The sequence below is a fragment of the Amblyomma mixtum genome, chromosome 3 (genome assembly GCF_055824585.1).
Source record: "Amblyomma mixtum isolate Tamu chromosome 3, ASM5582458v1, whole genome shotgun sequence".
Taxonomy (NCBI): domain Eukaryota; kingdom Metazoa; phylum Arthropoda; class Arachnida; order Ixodida; family Ixodidae; genus Amblyomma; species Amblyomma mixtum.
In genome coordinates, this window is record NC_143014.1 from 84,640,430 (window position 1) to 84,655,945 (window position 15,516).

Here is a 15,516-nt window from a genome sequence, read left to right on the forward strand (position 1 = left end):
CAGGCGGATGTACAGATATACACTCGTACAGCAGTCACACAGCTCCTAACACACCTGCGTGTGCACATTTCTCTGCCTGTGTTACGCGTTTACCAGATCACGCACCTTTGTACATTTTTGGCATAGAACAGCTCACAAGGAGATAACTAAGATATGATTTACCTGTACATATGGATGAGTATCTCCTCAGGGGCACAACACTTCTTGCTTTGCCACTGAAAGCAAAGTTCTGAGCAGATAAAATAGGCTTGGTGCTCATTTTTAGTCTGCGCTATTCACAGTGGAAGAAATACATCTCCTTTCGCTCCACTTTATGCCATTGTAGTGAGGATGCATCAAACTAGAGACTGGCCATGAGCAACGTTTACAGATACTTGTTGGCCATGAGGTGATTGCAGTATTTACTTAAGTCGGAATATTTCACTGGGTGGTTTTGACCCCTTTTTACCTACTTACTAAGGTATCCAGTCTTTCACACATGAACTGGAAACTGCTGCTGCACGAGCACTGCTTTTTGCTGTCCTGCTAAAATATACAATTATGATGATAGGGGGTGCCATTATGCTATTTTAATCTATGACCTCTTTTTGCATGAAAATCAATGCACACATTTTTCAGGCGTGCCAAGGAAATAAAGTTAAAAGATAAATTCTCATGGCGCAGTTATGATGATTAACACAAACATGTATTCCCATCACTTCGTGAAACAACCATGACCCTTGCAAAAGCATCTTGAGATGTAAAGACTTGAACCTTGTAACTAGACATAGTGCTCTCCAGGCAACCTCCTATCACACACTTGCAAAGCCAACATTTATCTTATCTCAGTGATAAAAAATTGAAATGACCTTTGGCCTTGTGGTATCTGGACAAATAGCTAACCCACTGGCCATCCCCTGCGGATCTGTTACTGGGTTCCTCCAGCAACAGTTGCCATTTCATCCAAACCAGTGGAACCGTGAAGTTAGCCACCGATAATACCAACAGAAAACCATGCACTATTTGTATGAACATTTTGTGCCATGGCTGAAGCAAAAAAGTTCATTTGAGCGCATTTTTGTAAAAACTTCATATATAAACATCAAAGCAACGGCACACGGCCAAAGAACAGAAGCAGGAAGAGAAGGACAAACACAGCGCTGTGTTCGTCCTTCTTCTCTTCCTGCTTCTGTTCTTTGGCCGTGTGCCGTTGCGCTGAAAAACTATGAGTGTAAATCGAGAATACCAACTAGCCCAAGAACTAACTCTACCGAAACATCAAAGCTTGCACTGTTTGCACAGGGTAGCAACTGACGCATGGGCTGGATCCGCAGCCGTCCTTCTTGCCCCGCGGCCATTGCCCCATACTTGTCCCCATCTGGCCATATTCGCTAATAAATGGGGCAGCACTTCCCTCACCACTTGGCACGACACTCTATTTGCACTGCAGTGAACTGTGTCCTGGTTCATGTTGATTTAGTAAGAGCTAACCATGCTTTCATTGTGCACAACAGTTCCAATTCACATGAGATATGTGACCTAAACCTCTAGTTTAGTCTTGTTGCATGATACCTGTTGGAACATAGGATTGATTTACTCGTGCCTTGCACTCGAAGGACGTTCGATTATGCAACATCCAACACTTGTAAATCTTCAAAGGAGCACCGTGACACCACAGCGCTTACCCAAGAAGCGTAAGTGAGCACGATAAAGAACTCAGCATTGTGGTGAACGGCATCAGCAGTCATGTAGCCGAGGGCAGCACCAACACTGCAAAGTGAAAGGGACGCAGTGACGTCATAACAGGTATCACAAAGTCCTAGAGAGCATGCATCGGAGGTCATGTCGTCCAGGTAAGCACCAACACTGGGAAACGTGAACGGGCAGCAGTGACGTCATCACAGTTATCAAAGAGTTCTAGGGAGCGTGCAACAGCCGTCATGTCGTTAAGGTGTTCACTTACACCGAGCACAGTGAAACGGAGGCTAGCAGTGAGAAATATCACAGTTATCACAGCATTCTGGGGAACGCGCGCTCAGCCTTTTCGTCGTTTGAGCACTGACATTGAGCATATTGGCGTCATCACAGTTATCATTGGGATTCGATCCCCGCGGTTCGATGCCCAGTACCGCAAGGTACCCACCGGTGATACAGTGGATATAAGCTTTCCTGTGACCTGATGGTCGGCTCCTTAGGGGTGAAATGCTTGAGAAGTGGATCTAAGACATCTCATCCCGAGTAAACGCAGCAATCTTGAGTCATGGTGCTCTTTCGTATACGTTTCCGGACTGCCATAAAAATTCATCATTATCAAGAACATATCACGCTAATAAAGGCTTACCCGTAGATAACTTCACTCAGTACAACAGGTGATGTGCTGAAACTTGTTCATTAAGAACACTATTCTTTAGGAGCCGTTTAGATAGGTACTCAATCACAATTTAGTAAGACAGAAGAGTCCCTATAAGCTCGTGAGTTTGTGGAATTCACTCCAGAGGTTCAATACCAAACAGTTCAGACTCTGAGGTGCTGTCATAACTTCCCAGGCTGTTGATAATTGACCGGAGCTTGTCACCAAATCCAAGCATCTTTCTGAGGTGGGCTGCGACACCTTTGACATGCTGCACAGCGTTGACCCAGTTCTCTGGCATGACTTTATCCACTTAGCAAGCAGAAACGTTCGCAAATCGTTCGTCTTGAAAGAGGTGTTCCGCGTTGCCACTCCAGTTTTGATCCGTGCCCAAATCAGTTCTATAGGGTTAACTCACATTAGTATGGGAGAAGCCTGAGTACAACACACCCAGAATTTTCAGAGGCCACATCGCAACGGTACTTATAAAAGTCAGTCTTGACGGTGGCTACAATGTCAAGCAGCTGCTTTTTGGTCATGTGTGATGTGGTCATGACGCTGTCCATTCCTGGATATCTGCTTTCCGACGTTCTCCGCACGCATCGAAAAAAAAAGGGCGTATTGTCCGTAACAACGACGCTTCGCGGTGGAAGCCAATAAAGAACCGAGCTAAACCAAGTTTCACAATAGTCGCCATCCATTTCTTTATTGTAGTTGCCTTTTTTTTTTGCCCAGGATCCCATCCAGGTAACCTTCGACAAAGCCCTCCTCACTGTCAATGTGAGTCACAATGAGTCGCTGCCCTTTTCCTGACGGCTGTTTGAGCCCCGTCGTCAAACCGCGTAAGTACGCTTCGCGTGCCGACATGACCGCATTATTGGTCCACACGTTGAACACTGCGTGGCCAGAGGTAACCCACGTCTCGTCCACGTAGAATATTCTGCAGCTTTCTTCCATGTACCGGGGGATATCACTAAGGTACTCAAACTCCCACCGCAGCAAGTTGTCGCGTACAACCAGCAAATAGTTGCGTCCCCGTTTTTCGCTCTTGAAGCGAGATCCAATAATAGGTGGCGGATGGTCCGCGGCTGAAGGGTCGGCATATCTGGAAAGTTCATCGATAAGAATTCAGCAGCAATCTTGTGCATTGTCGGAACCTCACTGCGCCGGAAAAAGTTGTGCACGCAGTTCCTCAGTGCGGTCAGTGTGAAGCTGTCGTAGGTATCAACGCGCCTTCCCTTCTAAGCCGCTTCCATGAAGGCGTACGTAGTTCTCCGTCCTTGTTCTTGGCCGCACTCCGGACATCAAAACTATATGCTAGCTGAAACTGGTAAGATTGCTGACCATCTGACAGATCTGAGTGATGGTTTTGTTGTGCTGCTCTTTAACTGTCAAGTATGCATTCAGCACGACTTGCTGAGCACCATTGCGCATAATATTCCTTCTGCTGTTCTTTTTGTTGGAGCTGGTCGGTGTTATCGCGTTAGTCTCCAAGGCCTGAGGCACACATGATGACGGCGCAGTCGATGAAGGCGAACTCGACGAAGTAGCTCGAGGGCAAGGAGATGCATAATCGGGATCAGATTAAAACGCATCCGCAGGAAAGGCATCCATGATGGAAAATGAAGTATGACTATGCGCTGAATAGTTTTGTACCATGAAAAGTATTAATAAGTATTAAATATAAAGTTTTATTGAAAATATTTAATATATTTGTAATGATGTAGATTCAATATAAAGTTTATTGCAAATATTTACAATATTTGTAATGTATTACGAAAATAAGATACATTGCGGTTTTCTCTCCTCATGAAAATAGGGTGCGCACCGAATTTTTGCGTTGCAAACGTTGCTTTTTTTTAGCTCAGTTACGATGCGAGCTTTTAATGTTACGTTCTAACAAGTCACAGCTTCGAAATGTATGCGTGTGAAGTTAGCTTTTTGTAATTACCTTTTTATTTGTATAACCGGAGATCTTGAACGACGGACTATTTGCAGCTTCACGGCGGAACAGTGGCTGACGGTAATTAGGCTGTGGGCGGGGTTTCACTGCATTCTTAAGTTGTGTCCGACTATAGTTGCCAAGAGAGGAGAAAGAAAGGCTAGAAGAGAGCGAAGGGTAACTTTCAATTCCCTATAAGTTCTTGTTGGAGGAGATTCCCGAAGCGGTGCACTTCAACATCGAATGCATATCGCATGTTTTGAAAAGTGTTTCAGGGCCCCTTTAAAGGACCCCTGACCACCATCCGGCCGAAAATCTTACTCGAAGCGTAGTCAGACATCGTCTCTGGAACGCGCTGCCACATTCTTTTTTTTTTTTCAAAAGTCTTATTAAATAAACAGCAGGGTTCCAGACGCCACCGCCAATCCATTTTGCAAAGCTTCTCTCTTCCGTGCCCTCTCCCAGTCGGTTCCACTCACCTGTTCGAGCGGCAAGCTCTTCACAAACTTCCTTTTCTCCTCCGCTTTTAGGGGGAGGCGCGGCGTACGTCAGATTTCTACGTCAGGGCCTCAACTCGCCAGGTATTTTTCTCTTGCTTTATGATTCCCTGAGTATTTACAACGGCATTTCCATCCGCTTTCTGTCGTCTCGAGACAGCGCCTCATGACACGTTGCAGTATGCATGAAAAACAATTGTCAGTAGTAGAGGGCGGCAGCACGGAGAACAGTGAGCAGCTTCTTGACGAGACGCTGTGCCAACGTGCACGGTAAAATATTACAAGGACGATTAGGCTTAAGTTCACGGGAGTTTAACTTCCTAAAGCGACTCAGGCTATGAGGGATGCCGTATTGAAGGTTCCGCAAATTTCGGCCACCTGAGGCTCTTTAACATGCACTGACATCGCACAGTACACGGGCCTCTAGAATTTCGCCTCCATCGAAATTCGACAGCCGCAGCCGGGACCGAACCCGCATCTTTCGGGTCAGCAGCCGAGCTCCATAACCACTAAGCCACCGCGGCAGCAGGAGGACGCTTAAGCCTCACCTTAGGAGTAGACGTGATAGCGCTTTTTCCTTCTTTTTATTTTTTAATTACTATAACATCACTACAAATCCCCAAAACACTACAATGTCATACACATCACCACGTATTCACGGTGCCCCTCTAACACGCTTGAACCAACGACCCTTTACGGCAGAGTGGTTCCAAGTATTATGCCACAAAGGGTCGTTGCATAAAGGACTTACACAAGTGTTATAAACAGTAGAATCGTCAGTGGTCTCCGCATTGTGGGTCACGAACTGAAGGTATTAGCTTATGCGGATGACCTCGCGTTTTTCTGCGCTGATAAGCCAAGCATCGATGAGGTTATTCGTTTACAGGAAGACTTGGATTTAGTGTCAGGAGCTCAGACTATCATTCTAAGAGTTGCGGCCCCTGGTTTGGAATGTGGGGATCGACACCTGCTGAATATGCTGGTATGCAATGGACAAGTAGGCCACCCAAGTACCTTGGCGTTTCTTTCAGTGCTATGCTCAGACTTTTGTCCCCCATGGTTTCTCGATTTTTGGCAGGGCGACCAAAGGTAATCTGTTCCTTGCCACTAAAATTTATTATGTACTCCAAATTATTAATTGCACAAAAATCTACCTATATCAAGTGTTTTGCAAAGTTTTCGCCACTTCTGTGTGGTATTCGTCTCTTGAATCTGTAAGGTGTGATATTCTTTTCTGGCCTGTAAGCGCTGGCGGCCTTGGTATAGTCCGGCAGACAGTTTCTCGTTTCATAATTTCCTGTGACACTATACGCCCAATAGTGCCAAAAGTCCTCAATAGTCCCAATAATTTCAGGAACAAATTGTCAGCCACGGCGGACCTGAGATATTTAAAAAAAAAATAATATAATTATTATACAATTAACTAAAATTACTTATTATTTTTAATTAACACAGTCTTGTCGTTAGTGCTAATGGGGAGTTTAAAGCCGTGGTAAAACGATGTCTTATCAGTTTTTGGAAAGAAGAAAATTCATGATCTAAAGCTCTGCAGCACAAGGAAAGCCGGAGCTTTTTTCAGCCCAAAACCGAAACTGTGTGCGTCAAGCGCGCAGGAAGCTCGGTGCAAACTGAACGTGCGCTGACGACGTGTTTCACTGCCTGCTGAACCAAATTCGAACTTCCTGCCTTCCTGTACCACGCCATGCACATTATGGCAATTGCTTTAGTTCGCCTCCTAGTTCTTTCCGTACTCGTTCTTTCGCTTACCTTTCTATGATGAATGCGTAGGTCAAAGAAAGAGCCAATACTTGCCAAGTTTTCCAATTTAATGGCTACATGCGCAAATTTTATGGCTAATTTACGATTACCGTAATGGCGCATAATTTTACGGTTTATCTTCCGCATCCTTCTCAACAGAACTTTAATTTATAAGGCATGCAAGTATTACACGTACGGTAGCCGATTGTATGGCGGTCACCTTTTGTTAGAGCACATATTTTCTCAAAGTTAGTAAGAGATCCGGCCGAACCAATCAAGCTGGGACGAATAACGAACAGTGATATGTGGTCGCGAGTCTTCGACATTATGACGGTACTTTTAAGGACAAGAAGGCTTCAAAGTTACACACGGAATTCTAGAGCTAAATCTTAGCAGAACCGAGTCCGAAAGGTCCCAGCAGAACGAGAAAGGGCCGCACCCAATTCTGCTTTTCTGTCAAAAAAGCCAATAGGGTAAGATCCGAACTGCAAGGTGCAATCGACACGAGATGTGCCATGAGCATTCATTCAGTCAGAACTTTCAGTAAGGCAAAAGCAGCAGCATTATCATTCCTGGCCCGGCTCTTCGACTTCTAAAAAATTAGTGCTGGTAAGGTGTATTATGAATATTGATGGTAAAAAAAATATGGAATGAAGAAAGAACTTCCTGTGCCCTTTCCGCATTTTTGTATTTTTGTCTGTAAATTTAGGCCTCCTATATATATGCTGTGCATGACTGTGGACACATAAAACACGAATGTCTCTATTGAAAGGGAACAGAATCTGGCTCATGGAGGCCGAAGTATGGCGCGGTTCATAACGGCATAGGGGCATGCTAACTTCGGAACAGACAACACAAAGAATACACCAGGAGACACAGCCACCGACACGCGGGCACTGTTGCTTACTAACGGTGGCTAGCGCTACTCAGAGCTGAAATGCACCGCGCTGTGACTGAACCTCCCTTAACCACAATTTCTTTATCTGTCTGTTCGCGTTTGCTTTGTCAGATTCGCACTTCATTTCTCCGCGACCGTGCATTGCAAATACATGTCAGAGCGACATTTGGTTAGCATTCAGAGGAAAGATGCGGCATCTTTCGCTACAAGCAAGAGACGGAGATTGCTAGGCAAAATACAGAAATACCAAACAGTATTTAATCTAATATCGCTCTGACGCTTTTTATGCTCGCAAAATGTAAAAGGCCTCAACACTGCTTAAGTTTAATCTGCTGCCGGTAATGAAAGTTTCAATTTAAGTTTTAAAAAAACGTGTGTATATATATATATATATATATATATATATATATATATATATATATATATATATATATATATATATATATATATATATATATATATACTGCGAAATTGAGAAACGCTTCGTTTATTGGGAGTCGACGTTTCGGACAGAGCCTGTCCTTTTTCAAGTCTTGAAAAAGGACAGGCTCTGTCCGAAACATCGACTCCCAATAAACGAAGCGTTTCTCAATTTCGCATCTTATTTTAAACTAGCAACCAAGTACGTTTACCTTATTGTGCTATATATATATATATATATATATATATATATATATAGCAGAAGATTTGACAGCCGTCGCCGTAGCTCAGCGGTAGAGCACCGGACGCGTAATTCAGAGGTCGTGGGTTCGGATCCCACCGGCGGCATGTGGTTGTTTTTTCTTCTGCTTTTCTAATCAGTTAGCTTTAAGCGATAGCGTATTCAGCAATATTCTAAATCGAACAGCCCAAAATAAATAAATAATTTTAAAAAAATCCCGTTTCCCTTGGTTTCTGTGGCTGTTGGCTTCTCTCATATATATATATATATATATATATATATATATATATATATATATTCGTAATAAGCAAAGCCGAAGTTTAACGGGAATAGATGAACAGAAAAAAAAATGCAGATATACACACGAAACGCCGGGTGCCGCTGCCGGGGAAATACGTACGCACCGACTGCCCACATAAGCCCCTGTTTTATATGGAGGTTTCCTACTTCTCCGTCTGGTCCTTCTCCCTCTCGTTCATCTTCCAAAACCCATATGGATAGTGTGGGTAACCTTCCCCACCTGCCTACGCGGGGCCAGTAGGCATTGTGCGCTGTGCGAGACCGTGCATACAGTATTTGAAGAGAGTGGTAGCTGCTTTGTTATCCAAGAGAGCAAAGGATACGAATCGGACGTTCAAGCCATACAATGCATTTCCGCACAAGGGCGTCCGCAGAACTTTTTCCAGGGGGGTGCACCCGATGGCCGGTTATGGGGGAGGCGGCAGCTGTGTAGTTGTTTTCTACTAGTGCATAAATAATATCCGTAATTCCAAGGGGGGGCAACCGCCCCCCCTTGCCCCCCCTTCCGGACGCCCATGTTTCCGCATTTAGTAAAAAGTAGCTTCATAAGTATATGGAATAGCACTGTGACACTATGCCTAAAATAGAAACTCATTATGAGCTTATCTAACTTAAGCCACACTGACGTGATGCCTTCATAGACAAGTTACCCATTCGCCGTTCTCATTTAACTATGTGTGTGTGTGTAACCATTATATTCTTGCACCCCCTTTCTAGACACTCACAAACCGCACAGGCGCCAGTACTATGCGCTACACTGTTGATCACAGCGACCAGAAGTTTCTGCCAAGAAATTCCGCGTTATCAATATCATGTGGGGCGTCTACTAGTCCTTACAATCGTACAAGTGCGGTCAAGACGATATCGGGGACAAATTACTGATGCTTATTGAGCTACGGAGGAATCGCTATAGAGATAAAAAAAAAATAGAGGGAATAAGAAATAAGATAAAGAAGAGAAAGCTTTCCAGACACGGCGCGAGACGCACCGTAGTCACCGAAGGTGGAGGAAAAGGGAGCAAATAAGACGTGGAAAGCTCGCAGGCCGGGCGCTGAGGCTCAGACACGAATACGTCCGCCCTGCGCACTCGCAGGAGCAGCGATTACCAGCGTTCTTCTTACGCGCAGCTAGCTTACGTCTGCGTCTCGCGTTTCGAGAAGGTATGGTGATTAATGTTTCGTAATGGCGAAACATCCGTTCGACTCGAGTGCTTGTCGAGGGCGGAAATCTGTGTAATTACGCCCCCTGGCGCGCCCCTCTCTGCTTTCTCCCGGTCACTGCCGAGTGGCTCCGCAACTGAGCGCGTGCGCGGGCCGGCTGGGGACGTGGAGGATGTTATATTTATAGCGTAATTAAACGGACATGGATTCGTACTAATTTTTTAAGTCTCGGTGCAGCGGTGTGCGTGCGATGTTTATAGCAGTTCGTCTCTCACTTAGATGTTGGCCACTGTAAGAGAAAGAAAAATGCGCGAGCACTCCCGTGTCTGGCAGTTGCCTACACCCGGGAGACAAACAAGCAAAAGCAAGCCTCACGTACAGTAGTAGACTTCTGCACCTCAGACAGGAGCAGGGGTACGCGGAAGGCGCACGAAACGAGCGAAAACACATCTGCGTGCAGAGTGGCACCGCACCGCTAAAAGGGTGCAGTCGTCAGCAGTCTGTTTGCACAGTGCACCTGGGGCGCAATAAATAACTGCAAGCGAAATTCGCCCATAGGAGCATCGAACATTTTGAATAATCGCTAATACAATTCTTTATTTGAGGACGGGAGGGGGCTCGCGTAACAACGCTATTACGTCGAGCGATGAGGCGTGTATCACTAATTGGCCTTTCGTGAAGTCGGAGGGATTTCGTACGGGCCACGTGGCGTCTTGTTGCAGAGCCTATAGAGCGAAGATACGTCATGCGCGTAAACAGCTCCAACCCTTTTATACCGTGGCGAATGCGTTACACCATAAGATGAAGTTTTGTGCCTCCGTTGTTTTTCTTTTCTGCTGAGTAGCGGTCAAATGGCAATAGCGCATCCTGTTCGCGTTTTCCTAAAAAAAGAAGAAAAGGAAAGTCAGAAGGCGGTGGGTTAAACAAAATTGCCCCTTCCGGGATGAAATATCGTTCTGTTCTGGCTCACTTGTTTTTTCGTTGCTTTGGAGCTTCGGCAATAAATCGAGTGCCGTCGTAAAGCCGTTCTCGCTTAGGTCGCCTATTTCGCTCGTCAAATCGTAGGAGGTAGTAGAGTGATCGGAAAAATATCCTCATAATATTTAATGCAACCCAGCTTGCTTTCGTGGCATCTCGCGAAAGTTACCACGCGAAGAACGACACATACTCCAAGATCGCTTTCACAACTGAAGGCGACATTAAGCTTCTCACTAGGGGTGTGCGAATATTCGAAATTTTCGAATATATTTCGAATATTATAATTTTAGTATTCGAATTCGATTCGAGATCCAAGTATTCGTGTTGTTTCGAATATTCCACCCGACGCGAATATTCGTATCTAGCCGAATATTCATTGTGAGCACCGGCGTTCATTTCGATCCGCAAGCCCTATCGACAGATACATAACAACATGGCGGCGCCTACACGGAAGGAAAATACTTTCTTCCTCCAAGGGCCATGCCGTAGCTGACTGCGCTGGTGAGCTTTTTGGTGCTATACCTGCGAAGCTGGTATAGTCAGAGGTGTGCACGAAGTACCTCGCAATACGTGCCAGGTCAGTGCCAAGTGAGAGGGCATTTTCTGTGGCTGGAGGAGTCGTTTCAGTTAGAAGGGAACTACTTCTGCCTGAGCATGTGGTGCAGCTGATTTTCCTTCACGACAACCTTTTACGTCATCCCAGCAACGCGCTTTTGTGCTGATGGCAAGTTAGCTTTAATCAATGCTGTGTACTAGCCATCTTCTATGATATTTCCACTCTTCTAAGAATAATGTTCGAGACTTTGATACTTTTTGTGCAGCCACACATATTTTGTGTTCATTTATTCATAGATAGTTGAACTGTGATGTTCTTGGGTGCCCAAATAAATGTTTTGTAGTGATTAAATGCGTCTGTCCTTGATTATTCGATATTCGATTCGATATTCGGAGCTAAGTATTCGTATTCGATTCGTATTCGAAAAATTTGATATTCGCACACCCCTACTTCTCACAGTACTTCTCTTAAAAAAAAAAACAAAAAAAAAACAATGCGTGTGCTAGCGCACTCTCTGCGGCTCCGTGAGGTGGCGCTACAATGCTTGAGTGCTAGCTTCCTCCTATTCCGGTTCTTGTTCGGGGTATTTTCATCCGCAGTCGTCAAAGGATTAAAAGTTTCACTGCCACTGGGACAGGTTTTTAACGTCTCCGCAGTCACAATAGCGCAGCTAGTTGCAGAATATGTTTACATGTAATAGTTAAGGTAATCTGCTACGTTCCTTCAACGGCGCACCCTGCTTATGCTTATGAGAACAAAAGTAACTGCGCAAAAGGACGGGACAAGAGAAAGAGAACCACACGGGACAAACGCAGACTGACAACTGATTTATTCCACCTACACCTCTTTCCTTCAGCAGCAAAGCGCATGCGCACCAACCACAAAAACAAAAAACAGAAGCGACACTCATCTCGTGGAATCAAGGAACTCGAACTCCTTGCGGTACAGGTGTACTGAAGCATCGCTAATGCACTCATCAGGCCCTAACCTCGCGATTTCCAAGGCCTCGATAATTTCTCGTTCTGCTTATGCTTGCACGTTCAGCGAGCTGCTGGAAAAAAAAGTTCCTTGAAGGTGTATCAAGCTTCATCCAAATTTGAAGACATAGCAGAAAAAACAGGGTCCGAAATGCTATACAAGTTTCCGTGGCTGAAAAAAAAATTACCCCTGAATTCAGCTGAATTGAAGTCATTTATTAAGGTTTTTTTTTTCCGAAGAAAAAGAATGGCTTGCACCTGGCTTTAATGCGCCAGCAAGGCATCATTGACTGCTAACAAGTACTCGTGCACAAAGCCTAATTATCTGCTACTTTTTCACGAATCTTCATTTTTCTAGTTTCTGCATAGTGGTACGGCCAATAATTTCATCTACTTCAAGTCCAGCTTTCTAGAACATCATTTGTATTTGTGAAGCAGCTGTGGAATATTGTGAGAAACTGTTATGAGCATATTAATGCGGTTGGTCTAACCTTCCAAAGCGTGGCAATACCTTGCTTTTATAGTTTTTCTGCATTCGCATCGGCTGGTTGCCATTGCCTTAGAAAAACAATGAGGTGGGTTTTTGGCAGTAATTGCGAGGAAACTGGGGAGCACTGCGCGACACTTATGATCATATAAATTAGAATGGTCTAATCTTCCTATGCGTAGATAAATATTGCTTTTAAATTTTGTCCTGCGCTGGGGCTCAGCAGTTAAGGATGCCATAAAAGACCAATGGAGTGAAACTTTGACAATAAGAAGCAGGAAATTGCAATATTAGTACTGAAGGGCATCGGCGGATATATTGATTGTTATGACGCAATCTTACGATATTCGAAAAAACTGCCGTCATAAATAATTTTCCGTTGGAAAAGTTCGCTTGTCCAGAATTTCTGGGTTTGTGAAAAGGACACCGGGAAAAAAATTATGCGCAAATATAGTTGGGAAAAGGAGCAGGCTCATTTTGGAAAAATAAACTGGCAACAGGCAGTAGGAGCGCAAAGAGCAATCGGTGTATTTATTTATTTATTTATTTATTTATTTATTTATTTATTTATCCAGTCATTGGTTCATTGAATTATTCATTCTGGGAGCCCATTAAGGGCGTAACACGAGGGGTGGTGGCGGAAGAAATCGGTAATATGCTTTGATATAAGATTGGTAATACCATACAGGTGGTACTGCCAGAAAAAAAGAAAATAAATATCAACATATTTAAGGGACACTGAGGACAAGTTGAAGTTGGCCTGTACCGATAGATTACGGCGTTGTAATGACAAAAACGCTACTTTTACCGAAAACAGAGCTTGTATAGGTTGGAAAAGACCAAGAAATGAAATGCATGTATCGCTATCACCAGCCGTTTCCGCAAGCAGGCTGCGGTGCGGCAAGGCAGTTTTTCCAATCGTTAATCACGGAACGCCTTTCGGCTTTGACGTCAAGAGTTTGAATCGAGTGGCGCAGAAAAAAAAAATCCGTTCATATCCGGGGCCCCTTATTACTTCTGATCTCGCCTACCACCTACAGCTATCAATGCGCATTCCGCAAAGTACCAAACACCCTACCATATATGGTGCGGGGATGCAGGGGATCGCATGGATACCTTCGGCACCAAAGACCTAATCGAAGAGCAGTGGGAGCTTTCAAACCGTAGCCTGGATGACCAGCGCAGTCTGACCGAGCCGACTCGGGTGATGGCTTGAGTCCACGGCTTCCTGGACTGAAGAGGCTGCCCATCTGGCGCGAAGACTTGCTCTAAATAAAAGTTTATTCCTCTGTGTCTGTCTTAAATCCAATTTGCCGCCGGAAAAACATCAACATAGCTAGAAAGAGGCATAAAATCGCTGTTTACTAAGAGCAAAGATTGAATGCAGTTGTCCTCAGGATGCCTTTAACAAGTACAGATGGAAAAATCTTCAGATTTCAGTAATACGTGAGCCGACTTTTTAAGCCCTCTGGTTCTAGTGAGCTTATAAATCTTTTGAACGCGATCAATACGAGTTGAAACGTCAAGAGACAGATAAATATGGGAGCGAGCAAGCAGAGAATTAGCATGATACAGCGCTCAGGAAAATGAAAAAGGGCTAAAATTTTTGCGCGTGTAAAAAAAAAAAAACTTCTCTACGCCAAGCGCTTCTCGAAGAGCTGAAAAGCTCTGCTGATGCAAACAATATTTCGTAATAAACCGTGAACCTTTATTTTGAACTCATTCTAACCTCTAACCTCGTCAGTAAACCTGGAGCATACATGGTTAGGATGTCACATGATGCGTATCCTAAAGGTGTCATCTTAAGCATTAGGTTTAAGAACTTACCTGTCGCATTAGTAAAAGGGGCAACATGACAAGCGGTTTCTTGAGATTAGACACGGTCAGCTGGCGTTGATACGAAGGGGTGACAAACCGTAAATATTTATTATAAACCCATTCCAAAAACGTCAGCATGACATGTTTTATGATGTCATACGTTACAAGTAGTTGAATTCTAAGCATGGCCTTAATAACAAGTTATATGCGTGATGTCTCGGATAGCTATGATCTCACAACAGACTGTGGTATGTGAACACTGATGTCCTCTAAGCGTCTTCCTAGAGCGCTCTGGCGAGCGGCTGAACAAAGAGAGCGCACGAGCTGCTCGCGGAAACGAGAAACGATGAGCCCAGCCACCAGTCGCTGAACAAAGACAATGCAGCACGAGGCAGCGTCGCAAAACATTTCAAACCTCGCGGGGTGCCAGCTGCAAAATGCGCCTGCAGCGGAAATGAAGTTAAAGCGGCTTCTGAACAAACTGCATGCAATCGCGTCAGCTCTCAGCAAACGGCATCTTAGCCTGTGTGCGCCTGCTGCGACGCTCAAGCTTGTCGTAACATTCTCATGGCGTTTATCCTGTTACATCATGCAGCATGGCCTGATTACAGTAGGTTTTGTCAAGAACCTTTTTTAATTTTTGTTCTCTCTTTTATTCTTTGGTTGTCGAGCTGTTCAACAGCGAGAACTCGGGGCATAAAATTGATGCGGAGGCAAAAAATACCTTCCGCTCTTGCCTAAATGCGAACTTGTGAACCAGTTCGTCAGTTGCTCTCGCCAGCTAATGCTGACTAGCCATAGAAAAAACACTGCCCTGAGCCGACACCCGTGGCATAATGATGCGGCTGCGCATCCGTCAGCTGAGTTTTCCTGACAGCATGATCCTAATGACAAGAAGTTCGTGCCACCGCACTGGTCTGCCGCAGCAGGTGACCGAATCGAATGCACATAGTGAATTAAGCAGCAGAAACAAATCATATAAAAGAGAGCCTTTCTGTAATTTATTTTCCGCAAATGTCTGCCTTGCAATGAAGTAGATGTAAAACCGAAATGATCTGCCATTTTCCAACAGAAGCTATATCAGCACTTACGGCATGCAACGCATGCATGTTTTGTCGTACCTAATAGACTCACAAAGACAACAACTTCGCACGC